Here is a 6,748-nt window from a genome sequence, read left to right as displayed (position 1 = left end):
CCCATCCACAGGAAAGTGGGCTTTGTCACTAAACCAACGTACTAATTCCCCTGCCTCACAGCCAACCATGCAGTTTGAACATCTTAATGAAAACCGTACACAAGCTGTGATGATTTTGTTTTGTATAGTTCAATAATTGTCACCCTGTATCAAGATATCTTGAAACATAATCCTCTATATAGAGGCAATGATTATTTACAAACTGTGTATCAATGGTCTGACTGAAGACATATCTTCTTTTGAGTGCATTGCTACCTTTGTTGGTATTATCGTCTCAACGGGATGGGGGGATGAATTCAAATGAGGATTTGATTATAACTATCCATCTTAACTGTCCTCCGAGTGACTGACATCACATTCCAATCTATGACAATTTTTTTATCAGAAAGCTACAGGTTTTACAGCTGATGCAGATCTTAAAAGTAAACACTCATGTTGATCACTGACAGCACAATTGATAAATTTATACCACTCAAATTTGTTCATGTTAGCAAAGCCTACAGCACTCAACTTGTACTAATTACTAACCATTTCATGAGAAAATTAACACCATTCACAACTGATTGAAAGACAATACTAAAGATTCCCCTACCCCTTTCTTGGTAAAGTTTCTCACCAGCCAAATAAATTTATTAATTAAAGGGTATGAATCACTTAGCATCCTCTGGCATCAAAACCCTCATTTTGGATGTGGTAGTGAGGGCTTCATAAATTTCTCTTGTTATAAAACTTGGCGGTGGTGGTGGTTAGTGTTTAACGTCCCGTCGACAACGAGGTCATTAGAGACGGAGCTCATGCTCGGGTTAGGGAAGGATTGGGAAGGAAATCGGCCGTGCCCTTTCAAAGGAACCATCCCGGCATTTGCCTGAAGCGATTTGGGGAAATCACGGAAAACCTAAATCAGGATGGCTGGAGACGGGATTGAACCGTCGTCCTCCCGAATGCGAGTCCAGTGTGCTAACCACTGCACCACCTCGCTCGGTATACAACTTGAACCATTCTGGAGTGAATAATGTCATGTCAATCTCAGAAAGCATTCTTTCTCAAGATAATGACATGTAAGCCTCCTTCACTTCAGAGACATATTTAATACACAATTATCTTTGGAGTAACAAAAGTTTTACAACATTAAAGATGATAACAGTCTGCCAAGCACTGACAGAAAATTCAGTTAATGTTAAAAAGTTTTATATATTAAACATGTTTAGCATTTTATGGAATCAAAATGTAGATGAATTGTGGGGTTGTGTTGACACGTTATAAGTAACAACAGGCAAATATCTATGGAGCTGTTGGCATTAAAACAGCATAAAAAAGATAAAACTGAAATGACAATATATTCAATGCAACAGTAGTAATAACTTTACAGCAGTTGGTTTAGTACCACCTGCACATGATATTGATAAATTCAATACACTTAGTTGGTAGAGAGGGCTCGTTCTGCATTGCAATGACTCTGTCAATGTGTAATCTTGTCTGCAATGGATAACATATGGCAAAATATCATGACTGTTACAAGTTATGGATGAATTTTTGGCTGAGATGAGAACATGATGGGTTCAATAAGATGATACTTGCAGGAGGGTATGTGTGATGCAGGATAGACAAATGAGTGGCCTGAAATTGATGATGAACTGGAGTTTGGCAGTAAAAAGTGAGAACAGGAAAAGATGGTGGCATGGGTGGGTATTTAATTCCTGCTATGTTTCTAGAATGAATTAAGTATTTTAGTTTTGTGAAACAATACACTGAATCTTATTCACAAGCACTTGTCAAACACAGCTAGGGTGTTAAGTTTTCAACTGATTTCCTCCATAATAATGTGGTGCAGTGGGAGATAAAATTGATTCCACATAGCTCAGTAAGTCTCCATTTATTATTGATTGTTTATTTATTTTCGTGTTCTATAGATCCTTGATGCGAGTGTATCGTTACGGTGTAGAACGTATCAGATTATTACAATAACAACCATATTTAAATGGTCAAGAGGCTTACAAACTAAATCATATATAAACAGATACATGAGGTTCAAGTGTTTAAATAATGACACAGATAATAGTAGTAATAATCATTACATAAACAAATTATAAGTCTTACATTCTAATACATATAAAAAGCACTCCGTCATCAATTGATGCATTCTGAGTTCTTATGTGAATGGTTAAAATTAAACACATTGTATTAATTTTTAAACACTGTCAAAAAATTCCTGTGAAGAATAGAAAGAACTAATCAAGAGATAAAGTTTCAACTGTTCTTTGAATCTAGTTATATCCTCAATGACTGATTTAACATGAATGGAAGTTTATTGTATACTTTTATGCTTGAATAATGCACTCCTTTCTGTACCAAGCTTAGATTTTTTTTATATTTTTGTGAAGATCATGTTTACTTCTTGTATCATGATCATGGTATTGACCGTTTGTTTTTGTAAATTGTATGATTATTGTTCACAAAGCACATTAGTGAAAAAATGTACCATGGTGAGGATATCGAGCTGTTTGAATAAGTTTCTGCAAAAGCATCTCGGGTGCACTCTAGCCATAATTCTGATGACTGTTTTCTGTGCAATAAAGACTTTGTTTGCTCGTGACTGGTTACCCCAAAATATGATGCCATATGTCCTAAGCGAATGGAAGTATCCTAGGTTGTTGTTGTTGTGGTCTTCAGTCCAGAGAATGGTTTGATGCAGCTTTCCATGCTACTCTATCCTGTGCAAGCTGCTTCATCTCCCCGTACCTACTGCAACCTACATCCTTCTGAATCTTGTTTAGTATGATTTTTACCCTCTGCGCTGCCCTCCAATACTAAACTGGCGATGCCTTGATGCCTCAGAATATGCCCTACCAACCGATCCCTTCTTCTAGTCAAGTTGTGCCACAAATTTCTCTTCTCTCCAATTCTATTCAATACTTCCTCATTAGTTATGTGATCTACCCATCTAATCTTCAGCATTCTTCTGTAGCACCACATTTCGAAAGCTTCTATTCTCTTCTTGTCCAAACTATTTATCGTCCATGTTTCACTTCCATACATGGCTACACTCCATACAAGTACTTTCAGAAACGACTTCCTGACACTTAAATCTATACTCGATGTTAACAAATTTCTCTTCTTCAGAAACGTTTTCCTTGCCATTGCCAGTCTATATTTTGTATCCTCTCTACTTCGACCATCATCAGTTATTTTGCTCCCCAAATAGCAAAACTCATTTACTACTTTAAGAGTCTCATTTCCTAATCTAATACCCTCAGCATCACCCGATTTAATTCGACTACATTCTATTATCCTCGTTTTGCTTTTGTTGATGTTCATCTTATATCCTCCTTTCACGACAATGCTTTAATTATTTCCAAGTCACGAACAGATGAAACTGAGCAACTGCAGGACTAGTTATTCTGAGCAAGAAAATACTACAGTCTCACTGTGTCAAGCTGATGATGAAATTACACCGAATGCTTAGAATATTTAGAGGAAAGTACACAATGCGTAACTGGATTGCCAGAAAGGTGCTTACACAGACTCAATGCTAGTAACTGAATATGGCTGGAAGGAGGCAACGCTATTTTTCAACTGATGCGCAGATGGCTTTTTAAAAAATATTGGCTCATAGAGGCCAGCATTATTAATTTATGATGGACGTAGAACACACATTTCAATTAAACTGATCTGGGTAGCTCAGGAACATAATGTTGCCAGAACGAAGATGTCATCTCACACTATCCATATTTTACAACTCCTGTATTTTTTATTGCTACATACATCTTTCAATAACACAACTCACTTGACATTGGCAATAATGGAACTACTGAAGTAAATGTGAATTTTCTGTGTGACTTTAATGTTCATCGACAAGCACAGACACCTCAAATCAGACTAACACAGCTTATGTGAAGTACAAACCGAAATGGATGAGCCCGTTACTACATCTACATATTCTGCAAGCCACTGTGAAGTGGATCCTAAGTATTGCACCACATACAAGGGTTTCCTCCTGTTCTAATTACACATTGAGTATGAGAGGAATGGCTGCTCAATTACCTCTCTGTACACTGTAATTAGACCAATCTTGTCTTTGCAGACCCTTCAGGAATAGGACCTTGGGGCTGAGGTGTGTCTCTAGATTCTTCACTTAACCCAATAAGTTCATATCTAAATACCCTAATGGTTGCTGTGAAATCAGATTTAATAAATCTGAAATATAATTGATGATATGAATATAATAGAGGGAAACATTCCACGTGGGAAAAATATATCTAAAAACAAAGATGATGTAACTTACCAAACGAAAGCGCTGGCAGGTTGACACGCACACACACACACACACACACACACACACAAAATTTAAGCTTTCGCAACCCACGGTTGCTTCATCAGGAAAGAGGGAAGGAGAGGGAAAGATGAAAGGATGCGGGTTTTCAGGGAGAGGGTAAGGAGTCATTCCCATCCCGGGAGCGGAGACTTACCTTAGGGGGAAAAAAGGACAGGTATACACACGCGCGCGCGCACACACACACACATATCCATCTGCACATACACAGACACAAGCAGACATTTGTAAAGGCAAAGAGTTTGGGCAGAGATGTCAGTCAAGGCGGAAGTACAGAGGCAAAGATGTTGTTGAATGACAGGTGAGGTATGAGCGGCGACAACTTGAAATTAGCGGAGGTTGAGGCCTGGTGGGTAACGGGAAGAGAGGATATACTGAAGGGCAAGTTCCCATCTCCGGAGTTCTGATAGGTTGGTGTTAGTGGGAAGTATCCAGATAACCCGGACAGTGTAAAAAAATCTGCTCCCCCGGCAGCAGCAGGAGAAAACAAACAAACACACACACACACACACACACACACACACACACACACACACAAAAGGTTTTACTTACGCAAGCTCACAGAGCCAGTGACTCCTCCTTCCAGCAGAAGGGCTGAAGGTGAAGGAAGAGTGGTGAAGGAAACATACTGGAGAGGTTTAGGAAAAGGGATAGAGTTTGGAAAAGTCAGCTTTGGGTCAGGGGAGATTCACCAAACAGAATGAGAAGGAAACATTGGTTGTTCAAGAATCAGTGTTTCCTTCTCACCCGTCCAGTAAGTCTCCCCTGATCCGGGGTCCTGGATGACTTCTACACATACTATCCCTTTTCCTAAACCTCTCTAGTCTTTTCCCTTCACACATCTTACGCCCCCTTCAATCCTTCTGCCAGAAGAGGGGGCCACTGACTACAAAATCTTGCACACACAAAATCGTTTTTTATGTGTGTGTTCTCCTGCTGCCACTTGGTGAGTAGATTTTTTTTTTATCTATCCAATTACATTTCACATCAGCTAGCACGGTTGTTGGGTATGGTAGAGCTCAAAACAGCAAAGTCCCCATGAGAGCCAAACAAAGCACTTTGGTGAACAACAAAATAAGACTATTTAAAACCAACAAAGAAGATAAAAGAATGTCTCAGACGGGCAAGGGAGAAAAGGGATCCACCTGCAGTGTCAGGAATAAGATGTATACCGTGTACATGCAGAAAAGTCTATGTCGGAATGACTGGATGATCAGTCCGTGCCAGGATCACCGAACATAAGCAGCATTGCAGGCTGGGGCAGGTGGAGTAATCAGTCACGGTGGAGCATGCACCGTGTGAGACCCAGTACGTAGAAAAATTTGCTGATACAGAAGTTCTTGCTGTAGAGAAGAGCTATCACATCCACTTGTTCATAGCAGCTGTAGAAATACAGCATAGCTTCAGCAAGAAAAAAGAAAGCCTCTAGGTGAACGAATCCACGGTTCCCGTGCTGCAGTGAATGGCTGTTGCAGGCAGCAATGGGAGAACCACAACGGAAAAGCCACACAGAAAAGCCCTCGGACATTGGCGTGCCAAGTACATATTATCTGCGGCCGCAAGTTCGACTCCAGTCCACCGAGAGCAGTGGAAGGTGAAGCTTTGACAATGCAAGCCACTTGTGCTGGTGAAGCGTCAGAAAAATTAATCAAACAATGTCGGTTGAAGAAAACAAGACAGAAGCCAACAGGCAGTTTGTCACCCTGTTGCCGCAAAATTAGATTTAGCACATATCGGCCAGTACGTTTGTTATACATATCAGACAGTATGATTGTTGGGTATGGTAGATCTCAAAACAGTTATCTGAATGTAGAGCAACACAACATTTTTTAGTGTCATATGCTTTCACGTTTTGAGAAGCATGCAACACACATTTTTGTGAAATATTTTTTCTCCTCAGTTGTGGCATTACAAAATGAACAGAGTTCTCAGGTAGCTGTGAACTCTTTAATATGTGCTGTATAACATTGGCCCTGAAGAGGTAAGAGGTTTTTTCTTTCCATGTGACACACAAAGTCTGTGCTTCTTTTCACAATGCATTTAAGACCAATTTTTTTGTTAGATATTGATCTCCTTGCATTCGTATAGCAAAGGGTGCATTTTTGAGCTGAGCTTGTCGCATAATCTTATAGCAATTGCAAGCGACTACAGCTCGTCGTTTGATACCATTGGGTTGATATCCGTTCTTGAAATTTTTTTTAAATAGATTATCATAGGGTAATTGGCATCTACCTTCAAGCATCTACCAATTTAAGTCACTCAGGATTTCTGTGACAGTCTCCACAGAGGCAAACAAACCTGTGAACATTCGATTTCTGTGACAGTCTCCAGAGAGGCAAACAAACCTGTGAACATGCATGCTGCTCATGTTTGTACACATTTATTATCCCCAGTTATTCCTATATGGTATATATCTCA

General features: G+C 39.6%; 1 non-coding gene across 1 annotated transcript; it reads right to left on the bottom strand.

Annotated features, from left to right (window-relative positions):
• Positions 1–906: 906 nt before the first annotated feature.
• On the bottom strand, positions 907–979 carry Trnaa-cgc. The gene has a single exon. It is a non-coding gene; the product is annotated as a tRNA-Ala (tRNA).
• Positions 980–6,748: the final 5,769 nt, after the last annotated feature.

This window comes from Schistocerca americana, chromosome 3 (assembly GCF_021461395.2).
Source record: "Schistocerca americana isolate TAMUIC-IGC-003095 chromosome 3, iqSchAmer2.1, whole genome shotgun sequence".
NCBI classification, from domain to species: domain Eukaryota; kingdom Metazoa; phylum Arthropoda; class Insecta; order Orthoptera; family Acrididae; genus Schistocerca; species Schistocerca americana.
This window is presented reverse-complemented; position numbering and strand designations above follow the sequence as displayed.